This window comes from Drosophila mojavensis, unplaced genomic scaffold (genome assembly GCF_018153725.1).
Source record: "Drosophila mojavensis isolate 15081-1352.22 unplaced genomic scaffold, ASM1815372v1 contig_74, whole genome shotgun sequence".
In the NCBI taxonomy this organism is placed as follows: Eukaryota; Metazoa; Arthropoda; class Insecta; order Diptera; family Drosophilidae; genus Drosophila; species Drosophila mojavensis.
Window position 1 is genome coordinate 23,885,731 of NW_025318899.1, and position 12,525 is coordinate 23,898,255.

The window sequence follows — 12,525 nt, forward strand, 5'->3', positions numbered from 1 at the left end:
TTTCCCCTTCCTCTTGAATCAGTAGAACACTTGTTTAATGCAATATAGAAAAGTTTGAATCGAGACTTACAGCTGAAATTTGATCTGGCGAATGTACTTAAATCGCATTCTGAGGTGTTGCAAGGCTTTGTTGTGCAGTTCGTTTCCAATTGGAGCGGACGAGGGACAAGCTGCTTAATGTAATCGCATTTGTATATTGAGATGCAAACATATAGCCGCAATTAGTGGGTGGGCGGGGGCGGTTGTGCAACTTGTTATTCGACACGACAGGTGAAACAACAATTAACAGCGGTGGCAGCATTAATAGGCGCAACTGGTCGAGCTGGATGAGCGGATTGTTGAGGCGGCTTAGTGCCTGTTGAGCGTGCGGCAGCAATTAGTTGAGTGATTCGAGTGGCCGGCACACCTGCGGAGGTGGCTCATTGATAGGCGACGTTTATGGATTGCATCAAATAAGTAATTAGGGGGGGCTACGAGTTGTCGTTGCTTGTGCTGCCGCAGATGGGAATTCGCATTGGCAGCTGACTTTGAATAGCTTTTAGTCCATCGCTCATTAATCTTGCTTCGAAGCGGAGGCAGGCAAGGCTGAACAGCTCAACAGATTTGTTGGCGCGTGCAGCGCCTCTAAGTATGCAGCAAATGCTGCGATTTACCCCACTTTGCATACGTGTGCGATTACATGTGCATGTATGTGTGTGCGTGTAAGTGCGAGCCTTTGCAATTATTTATGTTGTTCATTTGTTTAACGGCAGCAGGCAGGCAGCTTCAACAAAAGCGAGCAATAAAGCGACGTCGCCGTTGGTGACGTGAGCAAGGACGACAAGGACATGGATGTAGATGTAGTAGTGGATGTGAATGTGGATGTGGATGTGGATGTAGATGTAGATGTGGATATGGACGTGGCCAGAAGGAACGATATCATTTACATGCCATGCAGGCGCACAGGCCACAGATACAATGACGCCCACATGGCCGCATCCTACAATGGCTAGCAGAACAGGACACAAGGCTCGCCACCCGCACCCAGAGCGAGTCCGTCCACGGCCAAACATGAGATGTAAAGTTTAACACATAAACTCAAGACAATTTGTGCGCGTATGTGTAAGGAATAAGGCAAAAGGCAAATAATTTACAAGTTTTGAAAAGAAAAGCCAGTCAGCGCGAGCGAAACTGTGAACGACGAGAGAGACAGGGATACGGCACAGAGAGAAAGAGAGAGAGAGAGAGAGAGAGAGCTAGCCCGAAACTGAGAAAGTGAGAGAGCGAGAGCGAAATTGTGTAAATATAAAGAGCGGTCCCTGTTCTTTGTCTTCTACGGTCGTTGTTGGAGCAGGCCGAAGCCTGCATAGCGTTGCTTGCCAAGTGTATTAAAAAACATCGCCAGCTCGCACAGCTACACACACACACACACACACACATGGATGAGCGCAATCGTATGCGCACGCACACAGCTTTAAATGTGTAACAGCAAAGTGTAAAAATAAATAATTTAAAGTGTGTGTAAGGACACGCTGCAAACGGTCGCAGTCGCCGCCATAAAGCGCCAAAGGAGTCGACAGCGAAGGCGGCGTAAATAGTACAACTCGCATTCACACACGCACACACATGAGAGCACACACACACACACATGCATGAAAGTTCTTATGGCCATTGCCAGAGTGTGTCTGTGTGAGTGCGTAATATGCTTTTCATTTTTTTTTCTTTTGCGTTCAGTAAACTTTTGCGCTCAATACCGCAGAAGCAGCAGCACCAGCAGTAACAACAACAACAGCAACAGCAACAATAACAACGACAACAGCAAATGGCAGATGCAGGTTGCCCTTTGAAAGTGTTGCCCGCAATGCAAAGAACAACAACAACAACAACAACAGAAACGAAGGGCCAGCAAGAGAAAAAGGCAAAACTTATTATTATGTTGTCGGTAAAGAAAGCAGCCAAGAAAGGATATGCCGCAGCTGCACCGAAGCTTTAATGTCCCTTGGCAGAACAAATATTATGTGATCAATAGAAAACGCCTCTTAAATGATTTTATTAAAAATCTGTAAGAGATAAAGATCGGACAAGTAGGATTACCTCATGTAATACATGATAAACATGATACATGATAATAAAGTATTCGCATTATTTAATGATGTAAAATATTATTTATTGATACAAGAAACAAAGACTTGAACTTGATTGATTTAAGTTTTTCTCAGCCTCTCAATAAGTCCGTAGTGCCCTTTAATAGAGTATCTAAACATACGAATGCCACGCAAAGTAGAGCATTCGTGAATATCTTACTAGGCGGAAAGTAAAGAGATGTGCGTATATGGCATGAGAAGCGGCTCTGAGTATCTTAGGAATTTGCATATCTAGCACAAAGTAAAATGCCAGCGAAAGTGAAAATTGTTGCAAAGCAAGGAAACTGAAATTGGAATAACTTGGAAAAAAGATAGGCGATGGCGATTCAAACTTATTTGAAACTTTGTGCCCAAGCATGTCACTCTCCCATATTTACATAAGAAGTATTCATCTCCAAGTCCATCAAGCCAGAGCTGATTGAATATATTAAAAAGTTACCGTTATTATCTTTACAGAATGAAGCGAAGTAGATGGAAGTACACATAATTTGCGGTTCTATTCAAAGAAGTTCCACTCCACTCAGAGTCGATGGCAATATTCAACGTTTCTTATTGTTTGAATTAAAAATTGTTCGACTTGCAATTCGTAAGAAGAAGAAGAACTATCAGGAGAACTATTTATTACTTAGTCAGCATGGCTTTTATTCTCTCAGTCAATCCTCTTTTTACTTTATTTTAATTCACAGCTTTGACTTTTCCGTCCTGTTCCTCTTCCCGTTCCTGTTCGCGCCCCAGCTGCGTCCACGAGCTGATGTCATAATTCATATAAAAGAAAATTCTTCGACAATCTTTGTGCGTTTTCTTCATCCTATTTTTTTGCTTTTTATTTTTTCTTTGCTTTTTCCTCTTTCTTCTTTCCACTTGGCCACACAAAAAGGTGCGGAAAGTGCAGCGCATTTTTCATCATTTTCCAATCTTCCATTTACTGTTTATCAATATGGTGGGCATCATCAATTCACATCGCTCCCACCGCAACGATTCCATTAAGAGCGGAGTTCCTACACTTTTTCAATATTGACAATATCATAAATGTTATTTCTTCTTTTTATACTATGCATTATTATTATTTTTATTCATTTGTTGTTGTACTGTTTTTGCCGTGTGCAAATATTTATTTAATTATTGCGTCACACAAAAGAAAATCGACAGAAATATGCAGCGGAATATCTTGCCCTGGCCGGCCGAGGACCACAAAGGCAGCAACAGAAGGGAATGCAAATAATAACAATAAGTTACTTAATTAAATTTTTTACATACCACTGAGTGCTGCCGCAGAAGGCACAGGACACGTTAGCAGCGGTTTCTCCCCCTTTGATTATCTCTCTCTCTCTCTCCCTCTCTCACTGCCTTCAGTCCCCTCTCTTTCTTTACTTATTTCACTCTTTCTGTCACGCTTTGTCTCCAGGTAATAATTATTGAATTGTATGCGCATAATTTCAATTATGAAAACCAAATAGTTCAATTATATTGGCGTCCTGGCGGTTTTCATTAATTGTTAAATGATACAAAAAAAGGGACAGACAATTCAGGTCGATTTGTAAGGAGCTTAATTAAAAAGGGATTTGACCAAGGCGCTGCAATTAAGCACGCAAAAACGAAATTAATATATCATTTTGATTCTGCAATACCCACACACACACACACACACACACACACACGAACACTGATTGTAGCGAAATGAAACTGAAGCCTGCATAAAATCGAAATGCAAACTAATCAAATCAAATTTCAATTATTGTGCTGGCCAAGCGGCGCGGGCGCGGGCGCGGGCAACCAGCAGCGGCCCATGCGGTAGCTAACGTGCACAAATGCACTCTGTCCCGATGCCCCCCGCCGACTCCCGCCACCCGTCACCCATGAGCCGTCGAACGTCCGCCGGCAGCCGTCACGATTGCCCCTCGATGGCAGTACATTGCCATTTCGCTTGATTACATGCATTTTATATGCGCCGGCCCGAAAGTAGGCTACACTTTTCAATCACAATCAAATTTTATGCCTCACATACAGGTGTGCATGCATGTGTGTACCTGTGTGTGTGTGTAGGCCATGCACTATATGCGATTCGCCCGTAGAAGCTCACAATCAGATTCATTTACATTTCCGCCGCCCAACAACAGCAGCAATAACAACTCGCAACTTCATTTTCATTGTTTTGAAGGTTTAGCTGGCTGCAAGTGTATTCCGAAATGGAATTTTAGATGGCTTTACTATTAAATTGAAAGCCGCAACATTGTAAAATGCGAGCGTGAAATCGAACGAAACTTTTTTTGCGCGCTGTGTAACGAGACCAAAGTTTACCAAACGCTGTATAGAATTTAAGAACTGCAATTTCAAAATGAAAGGCAATTACTAATATATGTTCTAAATAAATCAAATAAAATTGCCTGAAATAATGTTATACAATTTAATGTTGAGTTTATATAAATTTTTGTAGTGATTATTTATTTCCAATTTTTAAATATTTATATATAGTTTACATAATTACTGTTGTCAATATATCCAAATGCTTTATCGTATATGGAAACATCCACACACCATTTGAGTCAGCTGTTTCTTGAATTTAATAACTATATCTCAACTAGATTCTCAAAGTCTGGCTAGGTATGTGCATACTGTAGTAAATAGATAAGTTAGCCTCCACAACAAAATTAGAGTCACTGGTCTAGGGATTCCCTTCCGATATGTTTTGTCTGCTTTCAATATGATATGATATATTACGTACCTTTACAAAAATGTTATATGCAATAGATCTCATGTGCAAGCAGAAACCTAAAACCTATTCAATATTGAATATGATAATTTCATCTTGCAGTATTCGTATTTTATCACAGCATTGCAAGTAAATATCTATTTGACTCATGCTGACAAGGCAAGGCTACAAATGTATTTTTATCAAAATTATGCACATTAAAATTCGGCATTAAATTCAGATTCATAAACGTAGCCGAACATCATTACGTTTTGTCTGCACAAAGAGACTTGGCATGCAAACGAATTGACAGCTTGGTAACCGGGCCTGACATTTCTGATCTGACATTGAGTTGCTTCCCCTGCCGAGGACATTTGATTTTCGTGTGTTGAACATGTCGTAGCTCGTAGTTCGTAGGAGCTGAGCAACTATTTCAGTTCACCTGCGCTGCGGTGGCTGTCGATTGAACAACATTATGAAGCAGCACCGATGGGCGGCAAGCGACTCATTCTAATTTACATAACAGCTCAGTTTGTGTGTGTATGTGTGCGTATGTGTGTGTGAGTTTAGTCAATTCAGCGTTAAGAACCTTTAAAAGTAACAAGCCAGTCGGGAAGGCAGACGGCTGGGGGCTGGTAAGAAGACATTCAGCCGACTACCACAAGCAACTACAATAAAAACTAAATTAGCAGTCCGCACCCAACAGCACACACACACACACACACACACACACACACACACACACAGACACACACTGACAGAAGCTGACTTGGCAGCAATTTCACTTGTTATTCGCTCGAGTTTTATTTCGTCGCTGGCGTATAATTTACATTTTGCTTCGGTTCATGAGGTGCCATAATCATAAATTGACAAGTTGAAATTTGCACATGACTGTAGCACGCCGCCTTCAACCGGCAGCTGTATCTGCATTTTTAATGCATTTTCCGTCAGTCGAGCAGTCGAGCAGCCGAACAGCCGAGCAGCCGAGCTGCCTTACGAGCTGCCCATTAAAGTGTAAAGTGTTTCAGCTGCTGTTTGCAAATTTTGACATGTTTTTAAGTAAGGATGTTTTGTTGTTCTCTGCCGCTGGCGGGCGCCGCTGACTGCAACAAAAACACAAATTGACGCGGCTTGTTTACATGATTGCCGAAATATATGCAGCATGAGGCGGTTTATCGGGAATCGTGGCACGGCAAGTTGATCGAAAAATTTGCGAATGTTTTTCCATTCTCGCAGCAAGTTTCAAGTCGCTTTTCCGGCAGCCAAGCTTATTGAATGGCATGTACTTCATTGGAACGAAACTGTGACACAATTAGCACAGCTGGCGCATAAGCGAGTCGATCTGTATGCAGCATGACCCCATCGGATGTCGGTTAACCAGAGCAGCCGTACGACTATCTGCTAATGAACCAAAAGGCTCAACGTGTCCTGCTCCGCCATAAAAATGCAAATATTTAAACAAGTGCCAAGCCAAACATGACAAAAAGAGATTCGCAAAAGCAACAGCAGGAGTAGCAGGAGTAGCAGGAGTAGGAGGAGTAGCAGGAGCAGTAACAGCAATTGGGAACGTTGGCTGAGGCAACGGCTTAAATAAAAACCACAAAACACAAACAGCGTACGCTATAAAAGCGACTGTGTCCGTCGCTGTGTGCGCTCGTCGGTGTTTGTGTGAAAATTAACACGCAATTGTAGGCTGGACAAAAGTGAGAGAACAGAAATCGAAATAAAAAGGAAAAGGAAAACGAGTTAAGTTGCCAAAAGCTTTAAGCTGCAATCCAAACAAACTGAAACACGCAAAACGATCGATGAAAAGCCGAATCGTTGCGATAACGGAAGCCGGCAGCTGTTTACAATCAGAATCGGAATGAGCCTTGATGTTCGCTAAACAGGACTCTTCTCATCTCGACTCGACTTGTCGTGGCTTGGCTTGCCTTGCCATGCCTTGCCTTGGCTGAGGCGAATTGACTTGACTTGGGTTTTGTCATTGGCTGGCACACTTTAAAGCATTAGTTGGACATTTTTATGGCCATGGTATTAGTCGCTTAAGACGTTGAAGCCAAAAGGATAACAACAACGCGTCGCACTGGCACTAGGACAGCAGACGGCAGTCGACGTGCAACGGGCGACGGCTGACGGACGCCGGACAGCGGACAACGGACTACGGACGGCAGACAGCAACGGGCATATAAAAGCAAAGAGGCTAAGTGACAACTAAACTTAATGGCACTTCAACAGCAACATGGGAAGCAATGGACGCACAAGAGCACAGCCAGACCGGAGCAAACCAGACAGGGCAATAACAACAGCAGCAACAACAAACACAGCAACAACGCGCTGAGCTGGCTGTATCTTCAACTGTAGGTGCGGTGCAAAACTCAACGGACATTAGCCTCATTGAATTGAATGACAAAACAAACGACGAGCGGAAAAGCATGGCAATGGCAAAGGCGAAAGGCAAAGGCAAAGACGATGACAACGACGACGACAACGGCAACGGCAACAGCAACGGCAACAGCAACAACAATGACGAAAGTCGACAATGTTGTGGATAAGGATAAGCAGTGCGCCAACAACAGCAAAAGCCTTGTACAACAACAAGCCGAGGACCCTGACCAATGCGGAGCAGCTACAGCAACAGAGACGAAAATTTTGTATCTAGACAGCATTAAGATAAAGCTAGCAAATGCATACATAAACAACGTCCTTAGAAACTTTAGTGCACGAACTGCCAATACACTCACAGACTTACGCGACCCGCTCGAGCGCACAGATAGCCCCAGGCCATTTCACGTTGCGTATACGCAGCGTTATCATCTACAAATCGAACTTTGATTGTTAACCTCTTGCTGAAGTGGCTGGCTGGCGAGCATTTGCTGTTTGATAGCTGTCCATTAATATATACATCAGTCGGGCTATGGCTGCATTATGCTCTTATAGATATGGATGTTATGGAGGAGGGCTATTCCTTTTCAATTTGATTTATTGACTTAGAAGAATACATATAAAATATAATATTAGTTATATTCTTTTTTTTTTATGCTGATATCTTATATATTTTTTTCTTTTACATAAACATATTTCTTTCTTTATATATACATATATAGATAATTAGTTATTTACGATTTATCTATTTATATGTATATATATATACATATTTATTCAGTAGTGAATCTTGGAATTGAATAAAATATATATTTATGCATGGTATTTTTATTTTAAAGTTTTATTCTTATCCCCTGTTAAGCTGGCTGGAGATTTATAGATCTACGCCTATTATAGCCGTCTCGGGCAGTGCAATTTGAAGTACTCAATTTTTAATATACTCGCATAGCCATTTGCATAATCATGAACACTTTGCGCCGGCAAACTCAATGGCCAAGCTGATGATGCCATTGGCAGCCAGTGCGCAGCGAGACGGCAACAGCCAGGAGACGCTCCAGAAAGAGATGGCCGTAGGTTGACCCAAAATAATGGACACCAATCTTCGCTTTACAGCCCCAGCCGCTCGCCCTGCCCTCAAATGGCCGTTCAAATGTGTGAAAATAGTGGACAATATGTGTGGCAATGCGCGTTCTTGTCTCCCATTTGTGTGTGTGCGTGTGTGTGTGTGTGCAAGTGTGTGCGCTGTGTGTATGGGTGGCTTTGTGAAGGTGCTGTTAACGCCATTTTTTCGTTGGCCTCGATGCTATTTTGCTGTTCATTGTTGTTGTTGCTGTTACCGTTGTTGTTGTTCTTGTTGTTGTTGTTGTACAATTTCCGTATCCGGCGCGTAAATGCTACCGTTGGCCCAACCAACAGCAGCAGCAGCAGCGGCAGCGCGTATTGGTTTATGCATGAGGATTGTGCCACGCCTCGAACGCTTCGAAAGCTTCGAACGCCTCGTACGCTTTGAACACTTCATTTGTCAGACGCTGTGACTTAACGGGAGAGATCCCGGCTTGCATTTAAATGAAATGCCAAGCGATTTGAGGCTACAGCCACGAAACTAAAGAACTAAAGAACTAAAGAGCTACAGAACAGAACTCTCTCAAAATGCACTTACCAAAACTGCATCAATTATTCAACAGCCCATGGCCGGGCCCGGCCTGGTCAGGGATTGAGCCAAGTCGCCAAGTCGCAACGAGTTGAGCAGTTGAGCGCTTCGAGCTTGATGCATGCCTGCAAAGTACACAAAAGCCAGAAGATGGGGGTTAACAGGGTGGAGATATGCGGCATAAATATTAAATGCAAAATAGCGAAAAGCTGAGAAATCTGCAGCCAGCAGTTGCTGCAGTTGCAGCACTTGCAGCACTTGCTGCATTTGCGGCTTGAGCTGCCCAAAACAAAAAATGAAAAATGAAAAAAAAAAAACGAAGTGGGATACAAAGGATTCTCGAGCGCGAATTCTTAAAGTAAGTAAATTCACAAAAATTATGCACTATTGTTCTTCTCTTTTTATATAAATCAAATAAAATATGCGCGCGCGTTCGCGCTGAAAGCTGAGCCCAAGAAAAACGAATAACAACAGTCGGAGGGAGAGAGCGTGGTTAGGAGTAGGCGGAGCGTAGTTTAAAGTCCTTTGTGACCTGGTTTTTGGTCATAACAATATTGCCAACCGAAGCGTGGTGCAGTGCACACAATTACCGTGCCAACATTTGCTGGGCGATTGCGAATGGCGTGGGCGTGGCACTGTGCGAATGACGTCATGTTTGCACTCGCACATGCACAACTACCATTACGACCACGATGGCCACGACGACGCCGCCGACGAGGACAACAACAACAATAACAACAACAACAGCAACAACAACAACAACGTGACCTGGCGACTCGTCGCGACGGTCACTTGCTCGAAGGTTTAAGGCCTGCTGCTGGCCATTGCATAGTTCCATGCGCCGCCTATGGCTGACAAATAGACGCCTCTATTTGCAGAATATGTAGCTGTATGCATGGCCGTAACAAGGTTAATCAGCTGGCTGTCTGCTCATTTTAATTGGCTCTGCGCTGGCGCCTTAATTGAGCTGTAAAAATGCGAAACTATTTTGCGAACAACGAAGTTTAATGCCCGAGCGCTTGACGAGCTTTAAACTTAAGAGCTGCCACCTCGTAAATTGTAAAATGGAATAGAAGATGAGGCGCGCCACACCGAGGGGATGGCACAAGCTACAGACACCGCTGCTGAATACTGAGTGGAGTATTCAAAGCCAGTTGGAAAGACGCCGAGACAAGTTTCAAATGCATTTGAAAAAGCTGTTGATTTGATTGCTCTAGAAAAGTTGTAGTATATATATGAACTATGTTATGTTTTAACTACAGCACAAACATCATTACGCCGACTTTAATACATCTCAAGGGATTAGATTGTCACTCAAACAGTCTAGTTAGGCCAGCCAGCCAGACCAGGTATTGTGGCAGATAACAGACCTACTTGACCGGATCTTGACCTAGAATAGATCAGATATCCAATTAGAACTGCCCTGTATCTACACAATATATCTCATTGCCGCCGTTTAGCATTATCCATATCCATAATCATCACAAGTTATATTCAAAAATTTTAGTTTGAATTAAATTTCCTTAAAAATAAAAGTATATATTTTTTATTAATTGACTAAACAACTTAAGATCTTGACTCATTTGCCAGTTGATGTTCTTAGTAAAATGTAAATAAATAACAAATAACTAACTAATTTTACTAACATCTCATTTATTCTCTAAAATTTCTATTTCGGGTTTAAAGACTAGATTTTTACTTAAGCCATCCGTATTTTACAATTTGTGGCTGCTGCAGCAGAACTAAAAGAAGTCTCAGACTTATAAGACCTACTGCACCTTACTTGACTTGAAATATACGATAAATCCCATTAAACTTCATCATAGATAGTTATACTATCTACCATAACTCTTTTATACCCACCATTTATATATAAAATGTCCGCTTGAACTTTATCTTCATTAACTGTACGCAATAACTCTTTTATACACTAAGCTGCGTTTTTTACTTAAAATTTGTCTTGACTTTTAGAATATACAAAATAATCGCTTCAACTTTATCTTCAATAACGATACTTAATAAATCCCGTTTCCCCTAACTTATTTACGGTGCTCGTTTCTTATAGCTTACAAAAATTGTATTTCATTAACTTCAGTTTCGTTTAAATTCTCTGAAAAATAACAAGCACTAATCTGGAAATATTTCATCCCATAAAAATAAAAGCATTATTCAGTAAAGTCGCCCTGAAATGGTAAAGCAGACAAAATAGTGTATAAAACTTTGTTCTTTCTTTTGGCAGAAATTCTGAAATTGATTTCTTTACACTTGAAGTGTTTGCTACATTTAAGTTAAGTCTGACTCGGCCGTTCTTCTTCTTCGCTGGGGTAGTTTAATAAAATAACAAATCCTTTCAATATTTCCATTTAGCTTTTCGCACCGCTTGCTGCGAGTATATCGCGTTTTTATTTAACTCTTTTATAAAGTGCAGAGCAACAGAAATTAGAGAAGCAGATGCCAGCAGCAGAAAAAATAAATAAATAGGCGAACGTGTTGGTAGTGAGCCGGAGCCGTAGCCGGAGCAGGTCGTGGGTCGTGGGTCGTGAGTCGTGGGCATGGTCGGTGGGGGCAGGTTGCTTGGTTGGTTGGTTGGGATAGTTCAGAGTTCAGGCTGTTTGGGTCGCATCACGATAACGCTTTGTAAATACTTTTGCTGCACTTTGGCTGTTGTTGGTTTTTAGTTTTTTGTATTTTTTGTCGTTTCCTTTAGCTTGGCATGGCAAATTTTTATCTCCATTTGCGCGCTGCGCTTTTTTCGGAGCTTAACTGGGGAAAAATCACGACCTGGAAAAACAGGACGAGAGCAGGACGGACGCTGTACTGCTGTGCTGGCTGCTGCGCTTTTGTTTTTCGGCGTTAGGAAACGACGAAGAGGATATTATTAAGCGTGGATGTCAACGTTATCGCCCCAGAGTTGGACAAAGGCAAGCGCTAAGTGCATAGCGGCAGGACAGCAGCTCGGACGAAGAGAGTGAGGGATAGAGAGAATGAGAAAGAGAGAGAGAGAGAGCAAAGTGTGAACGGCGTGAAGAATTCTGGCGCTGTTTGGAAAGCTCTTTGCCAAATTAAATATTAAAACCATGTGCACTTATGCAACTTTAATGCAATTTTAGCCAAATAAACGAGCCACCATTTTAGCCGACATCAAATAAGAGAATTACGCGAGCATACACCACGTATACTTAATTTTTGTGTATTTCATTCCATTATCTGTGTGTGTGTGTGTGTGTGTGTATTCGGCATCTGAAGTTCGACTACGTTTGTGGTTTTGTGCGCATATAAAAAGGATTAATACACTTAAAAGGCACAGGCACTGGCACTGGCAGTGGCGCAGGCACAGACGGGCGAACGGAGAGTTCTCAATTACATGGCCACGCTAAGCGAACATTTACGTGAAAGCCAAATGAAGCCGCAACAGCAGCAACGGCAAAACAAGCAAAACTACAACAATAACAAGCAGAGCAGCAGCAGCAGCAGAGGCAGCAGCAGAGCAGCAGTGGCAGCAGGCTGGCTGGCCAATAAAGCGAAACCGCCTTAATTTAGGGGCAGGCCAAGTTTATGTCGCGCAATGGGCATGAAAAATTCAACAGCAGCAACGCTGACAACGTTGACAAGCCCCGCACAGGAAGGCGGTTGGGGCGCCAAGCAACGTAGCAGCAGGAGTTGGCGCTGCTCAGTACAAA

General features: G+C 42.5%; 1 protein-coding gene across 1 annotated transcript in view; it reads right to left on the minus strand.

Moving 5' to 3' along the window:
• Positions 1-12,525, minus strand: part of LOC6583459 (glucose transporter type 1) — an 89,228-nt gene that overhangs the window by 39,269 nt on the left and 37,434 nt on the right. Inside the window, exon 3 of the mRNA XM_044010114.1 lies at positions 8,855-8,970. The gene's annotated coding sequence lies outside the window, so the exon portion shown is untranslated. The remainder of the gene's footprint in view (positions 1-8,854; positions 8,971-12,525) is intronic.